General features: G+C 38.2%; 1 non-coding gene across 1 annotated transcript; it reads left to right on the top strand.

Moving 5' to 3' along the window:
- The first annotated feature begins 2,596 nt into the window (after nucleotides 1–2,596).
- Nucleotides 2,597–2,789, top strand: LOC137918578 (U2 spliceosomal RNA). The gene has a single exon (XR_011106700.1). It is a non-coding gene; the product is annotated as a U2 spliceosomal RNA (small nuclear RNA).
- The last annotated feature ends 4,859 nt before the right edge of the window (nucleotides 2,790–7,648 follow it).

Raw genomic sequence — 7,648 nt, 5'->3', positions numbered from 1 at the left:
CCGAATTTATATTCGGGAAGAAGCAATATTATTCTAAGGAGCGAATTTTATTCGAAAAGACGGAGAGAGCATTTTTCAGGATAAGGAGGAGATGCGTTGGTGAGGCATGTGTTGGCGCACGGAGTGCGCGCGTGCGGAGGAAAATACGACATGTGTCGGTGAGGCATGTGTTGGCGCATGGAGTGTGCGCGTGTGGAGGAGTAACCAACATGCGTTGGTAAAGGTTGTGTTGGCGCACGGAGTGCGCGTATGAGAAGGGCGTAGGTGGAGCCGTGTTGTGTTGTGACTGATTGGTGAAACGGTCACAGGTCTCACGTGGTAAGATTCTTGCACGATGACGGTTGGTTAGTACTTACCCTTCTCCCGGGTAAGTTGCACAAATCATTGGTAGATTGATTTGTATTATGAGATGATGTATATCAAGAGATAGATTAAAGACCATGTTGAGGTGATGGTGATTGTGGCGGGTCTGCAGGGACGAGTGTGGAGGACCCTTCGGGATCAGTGATCCGGCCGTGATGGCCTAGGACGACGGGCCTACCTGATTTACACGGGAGCCGTGCCCGGATTTCTGGGACTCCTGGGTAGGACTGGACTGTCAGGCGCCGAATATAGTCCGGGAGAGTGTCGACAAACTTGCGCTTGATGACTGTCTTCCGGGTAGATTTTTCGGTGGCTGAGTGAACGTGTTGAGCAAGTGAGTTTATTGCCTGTAGGGTTTCCTCAGGCGAGTTGAGATTGTCGGGAATACTAGAGAGATGCTGGAAGTTCATGTCCTCGAGTCTCGACTCGAGGGCATGCCAGTTAACGCTAATTTTTGTTGTAAGAACCTCTGCAGCGCTCTGGCCCAGTTGCATTAAGACGATACGGTGGTCAGAGTCGAGTTCGTGAAGCGACTCGATGCTATTAATTTGCAACGGGACGTTGCTAAATAGGGCTAGGTCAATAGTTGACGCCTTGTGAGGGAGCAGGGCAGGAGGAGCAGCTGTTGGGTTAGCGAGTGGGTGTTGAGGGAGCCCTTATGGGTAAACCTAGTTGTCGGCTATTTTGTAAAGCCAAGAGCCGTTTGCGTTGTTAGAGCAGAGATTCCAGCTGTCGTGCTTGCTGTTAAAGTCGCCTGCAATCAAGACTGCCGGACCTAAGGAAGTGAGCGTCCTAATGCCCGAGCGGAATATCTCTTTGTTACCAGGGAGGTATGCAGAATTAGTAGAGGGTGTCCGGTGAGGGACATTCTACACGCTGAGACTTCCAAGTTGGTGAGTGGTGGAGGATCAAGATGGGAACAGTGCAGAGACCTTTCGAAATAAATCAAAGTGCCTCTTCCCTTCCTGAGTCTGTCATTCCTGACGAAGTTGTAATTAGCTTTTTTGGGATCGCGTTTGGAAGGCTTGAGGTGGGATTCCTGGATGAGCAGAACGTCGATGTTATGCTCACTCAGAAGCTAAGTTACTCCATCATTTTTATCGGAGAGGCCGACAATGTTGAAATAGACGACAGTTAGAGCGGATGGCTCAATCCGTCCCCTTAGTTCGCCGTCGGCAATGGTAGGGTGATGGCCTAGGGGCGCGGGCAAAACCCGGTGTGTAGGGTGTGAGGGCTTTTAGGGAAAGCTCTCTTCGATTGCTCTGATAAGGTGCTCGTATTCGACGAGCACCAAGAGCTTTGCGCCTTCTTAGCGGCGCGAAATTTCACGGCGAAGAAGAGGATATCGCGCATTGAAACGCGGTCAGAAAGGCTACGTCCTCCGTGAAGTCTGCGAGCCCTGCGGAGGGTTCGGCTTGTTTGGGCTGCGGTTTTGGGGCAGCCTTAGATGGGAGCGCTGGAGTCGCTACCGCGCGCTGAGGGGGGGCCGCTACCCGTGCGGGGTAGAGGGTTTTGGTCCACGTCGCGCCTCTGACGGGGGCGGCCGGACGGCCCTGTGCGACGCGTGCGCCGCGGGGAGGGCCTACCGGTCGTCGCTAGGGAGCCTTAGCGCAACCCCGGTAGTTGGCGGAGTGAGGAAGCATGCTGGAGGGCCCTCTGTGTCGAAAGTTCTAGAACAATCCTGGGTGCCATAGTCGCCCAAGCATTTGAGCACCTAGGGCGTGCGTAGTAGTTGCGGGCAGAGTGCCCGTAAAGCTGGCAGCGATGACACTGCCCGATTAAGCCCCTCTTATGAGGGGCATCGAACGAGAATCGGCGTACTAAAGCCAATTGTCGGCGAATAATACTTGCACCCTTAGATTCAAAACACTGACCGGCGAAGCTGTAACAGCCCTACAACAGCGTCGACTTCAAATGTAGACAAGCCGAGGCGTCGCAAACAGAACTACGAAATATTTGATCCCTAGACCGTTATTAGACCAGAATGCTAACTTTCCTACTATCTAATTCTAAAATTATTTTCTAATTAAATTACGATAACACCCCTAAAAATCAAACAAATACAAGAATCCCACTTATCATAAAATATAGGACTGACTATTAGTGGCAAATTTATAAGATGTTTCAGTTCTGTGCCGACAGATGGCGCTGAACCTTTTACTAACACAAGCCAAGTCGCGGTGTTGAGATTATTTGTACGGCAATGACCACCTCGGTGAGACAGCAAACCGGTATCGCTTCTCGGCCTTTTGGCTAAGATCAAAGTGTAGTATCTGTTCTTTTCAGCTTAATATCTGAAAGTTCCCGCACTGCGGGACCAGTATATTAAACTGATTTTTGTAAAACGACGGGATGTTCGGGGCTCGCTCCACTCCCGTCACGGGTCGGCCCGGCATTGCAGTGCCGCCGGGATCGGCCCACTATATAAAACAATTGAATGGGGTTTAGGGGTGTCCACTTAAAAAATATATCGATATATGTATTCGATATAAAATATCGGTACCTGACATCGATGTTTTCCGATATATCGTTTGAAAACATCGATATTTTTTTAATATCGAATATTTTTACAAAAGTTAGTTTATAAAACGCAAAGAGTTTGTTGTCGTTTATATGTTCAATATGAAAGAATAATCAGAACTTGAGAGTAATATACTTAGTCTGGCCATAAATACCTGTTACTATTCAAAAAAAGAAAATATTACGTTTGAATTTGGAATCTGTCATTTTTATATGATTGCTTGATGTGTTTTCTTATTTTCGCGCCATTATATTGTTAAATATTTTGTTATATTAAAATGGAGTGGGGTGATAAAGAGAACCGAATCGCTGTGATTGCCTTACATAAAGTAGGTATGGAGAAAAGTGCAATTTTTAAAACCCTCCACCCGCTTGGTATTAGTCAAATGTTTGTTTACCAGGCTATTGATAGGTACAATGATACCTCCTCTGTTTGTGACAGAAAAAGATCTGGCCGTCCACGTACCGTTCGTGTGAAAAAGGTGATTAAAGCAGTTAGGGAAAGAATTCGAAGAAATCCTGTCCGTAAGCAAAAGATTTTATCTCGGGAGATGAAGATAGCTCCTAGAACCATGTCGCGTATATTAAAAGATGACTTAGGACTTGCAGCCTATAAGAGACGTACTGGTCACTTCTTAACTGATAATTTAAAGAAGAATAGGGTGGTAAAATCCAAACAACTACTTAAGCGGTACGCAAAGGGAGGTCACAAAAAAATTTTGTTTACGGATGAGAAAATTTTTACAATTGAGCAGTATTTTAATAAACAAAATGACCGTATTTATGCTGGAAGCTCTAAAGAAGCTTCGCAATTAGTAAACAGAGTACAACGTGGGCATTATCCCACTTCAGTGATGGTTTGGTGGGGTGTTAGCTATGAAGGGGTGACTGAGCCATATTTTTGTGAAAAAGGTATTAAAACGTCGGCACAAGTTTATCAAAATACCATTCTTGAGACGGTAGTTAAGCCTTTAACTAACACCATGTTCAATAACAAAGAATGGTGCTTTCAACAAGACTCGGCACCGGGTCATAGAGCTCGATCCACCCAATCTTGGTTGAAAACTAACGTTCCGGACTTTATCAGCACTGAAAACTGGCCGTCGTCAAGTCCTGACCTAAATCCATTGGATTATGATTTATGGTCAGTTTTAGAGAGTAAGGCTTGCTCTAAACGCCATGATAATTTGGAGTCCCTAAAACGATCCATTCGGTTGGCAGTGAAGAATTTTCCTCTAGAAAGAGTTCGTGCTGCTATTGATAACTGGCCTCAACGTTTAAAAGACTGTATTGCAGCCAATGGAGACCACTTCGAATAAACATTGTATATTTTTAATAGTTATATATTGATGTATTAAACTAACTCACTATGAAAGGAATAAATGTTACGTATAAAAAAAAATCGTGCTTTTCTTTATAACAATATTTATGGCAAGACTAAGTATGAGTGTTGCTTTACTAAAATTGTAGCTTGCTCTAGTACCAGTAGTGAGATGATTTATACATTTGTAAGCGAAACAACAAATTTATAGTTGAAATATTTTATTTATTGTATACTTATTACATATCTAATACTTAAAAACAGTAAAAAATTAGAAATTAGATACTAAGAAAACTTTAACCTTACTCATTTAAAACCAATGTTCTTTAAGCAGACTTTGTAGGAATAAAAGTTTACTTAGCCTTTTGCCTTTCATTCTATTTCTGTGTTGGTTTACTATTTGAATTTTGGCAGCCTTTGAAAATAAACGTTCGGATGGAACAGAAGTTCCTACAATAGTTAAGTATTTGAAGGCAATCTTGTACAGTACATACACACTGATAACTGTTAAATTAACCAATCATATTAAATGCAGATCAAAAAAATTTGTATTATGGCTGATGTTGTCAACACAAGGCGATCGTTACGCTGTCTATTTGGCATAATAGGAAACATTTACCCAGTATTCTTGGCGGAATAAAACATAATATTTAAAAACTTGTTTTATAAATTATTTTATATAGATAATTGCTATTGTTCAAAATTATAGTATTTTTGTCAAGATTGTACGCTTAGGATTGAGGATTGAAAAATTCATGAGATTATGATACATGTACAATAATTATTGTACGTCTGCAGACACTGGTCACGGAGAATTAAATAGAGAAGAACCAACTCAGTACATTAAAAAATGTCCTCTGAAAGGGAGCAAATTAAGTTGGCGTCACAATAGCGAATGGAAGGAATAAAAACGGCGCTATATAGTAGCATAGTAGCAGTAGGATTATGGAGGGCAGAAGTAGAAGGAAGACCAACTCATGTTTTGATTTAAGAAATTCGAAATTTACGAATTTAAGAATTTACTAAATTACTATTTGACTATTTATTTATTTGCTGTTGGACACTTTTTTAACTTTTCATTAAGTTTTTTTTTTAACTTTTTTAACATTTCAAGATAGCTCTTCTTACTTCAATTCTCCGGTTTTTCAGTGTTGATTGGCTAGCTGCTCTATGGCTCTGTGCTCGTTCACAAATGTCACTACGTTAATGAAATTGATTCAAAATAGAAATCATTGAGTAAAGTTAAAATTTACTTCGGTTTTATTGTCATTATGAGTAAGCATTCGTTTTTTTAATCGATCCGATATTTTTAAAATATATCGATATATCGAATGAAAACAATATTTGTCAAAACATCGATTCATATCGATATATCGTATGGAAACATCGAGTAAATTCGATATATCGAATATAAGTGAATATCCCTAATGGGGTTACTATATATAAAAGAGGAGAGATTCCTAAGATAGTGGTTACGCTCTCCTATATCTTCAGATATTTGCGTTGTATAATTCTATCAAATCGATACATTTGTTGGAAGGTAAACCACCTCTCTATTCGATATAACTCTATACTGTTCTAAATAAAAAGTACACAATCCAATCTAAACATCAGATTACCACTTCGTCGGAACTTACTTCGAATTAACAGGAGGATGATATTGATACGACCTTAGCATAATACATAATAAAGCACAATTTAGTTTATTGTTAGATTTTAACCAAACTGAAATTAAAAAAGTATTTTAAGACAAGATAATAAACTTCATATTGATTTGGATGGATAGTAAATAAAACATTAAGTGTGTAAAAAAACTTTTATTGTCTAAGTTATAGTTAATATAAGTGGAATGTAAAGACTAAAGTTTAAGTAAACTTAATAAAGATAAAAGCAATAATAATAATGTGCAAATAAAATGTGCGCAGTTGAATATAATAAATAAAATTCTCTAGATGTGATGCTGTCGAAAATAGAAATACTGTTCATTTAAGCCGCGAACGTGACTAGACGAGAAATTTCGAAATGGACAATCTTGATAGCGCTTGATAAATGCAGAAAGGAACTAATCATAAAACAGTCGAAACAATATTTAAGCGTTGTCGGACGATTCTGGTATCGTAAAACTAACTTTGACGACAATATTTATACATGTGATTTTAAATAGGTGTTCCATAAAGCATCAAGCCAAAATCGGGGTCACATCTACATAACGTATTTTTAATATTATTACCATTGAAGACATAACACAATTTCTTACCTCGATATTACCTCTTCAGTGAAAGACATAAAAATTCATAAAATGGTCTTTTTTGAAAGAAAATTTACTTTTTTAAATCATGTACTTAAAATTATTATGATATCCTACGTTAGTTTATTGTTAAAATACATGATGAGGATTTTTCCTATCTATTTTCTGGGGTAAGCCACCTACTATATATCACTTGATTTTGGCTGGACTTTAATTTATGGGACACCTTTATAATAAGGTACAACAACTAATCAGTTTTAACAACAGATAACATTTAAAACTTTAATATTATGATAGTACTGTGATGTTAATATACAGAAAACAAAATAATGTCCGACAATAAACGTACGCCGCACCAAACTAGAACAATCGATTATGCTTATTACTAAATTCATTGTACTTCTCATACTAATAATCGTACAACATATTTTCGATTCGTTTTAAAATCACAAAATCTCTTACCATAGCCATCGTTGACGAATTGATACGCAATTAAAATGCAATAATGAAATAGAGATCTTCGAGTCTTTGTGATACAATGCATTTACCAAAATATTGTATTGATACTGTTTCTAGATACGTTATCGACCATTATAATATAAACATGAAAATATTTAGAAAGGTTCTCAATTTCACAATTTAGAAAATTCTCTCATGCCGACTTAATCTAACAAGAACACATTTTCTTAATAAATCGATACATTGGTTAAAAATTACTTAATCTACTACAAATCAATTTGTATTAGTTAAAAAATTTTCAATAAATTTCTAAGCTCTGGAATTAATATCGAGTAAGTACTATAAATCTAATTAAGTAAAATACACGCTAATTATTGGGCATAGTTATTAAAATTTCATTTAGAATGCCTTATTAGAATCTAAAATCGTTTTGAGCGAATGCTATCTATAGTATGTATGTTGAATTTATAATATGCTGACTGTATTTGAAACTATGTTGACGTTAGAAATATTACTTATATAGATACAACTAAAGGCAGTATTTAAAGTTTAATATACATGTATTCAAATAATATTGTTGAAATATTTGTACTGAAACATTATACATTAAAATCGTTTCGATCGAAAAACATACGATTTTCGACTTTATTACTTCGACAATTATTTTTTGCTATATAAATTATTGTGCACGAGGTCAAACGATAATCGGATGTAAAATAATTCACATAATTAGTGGA

Source organism: Battus philenor, unplaced genomic scaffold (assembly GCF_028537555.1).
Source record: "Battus philenor isolate CCGP_79_NKW_IND1 unplaced genomic scaffold, ilBatPhil1.0.hap1 SCAF_14, whole genome shotgun sequence".
NCBI lineage: Eukaryota > Metazoa > Arthropoda > Insecta > Lepidoptera > Papilionidae > Battus > Battus philenor.
The sequence above is the reverse complement of the archived record's forward strand: the minus strand, read 5'-3'. Positions and strand labels throughout refer to the sequence as shown.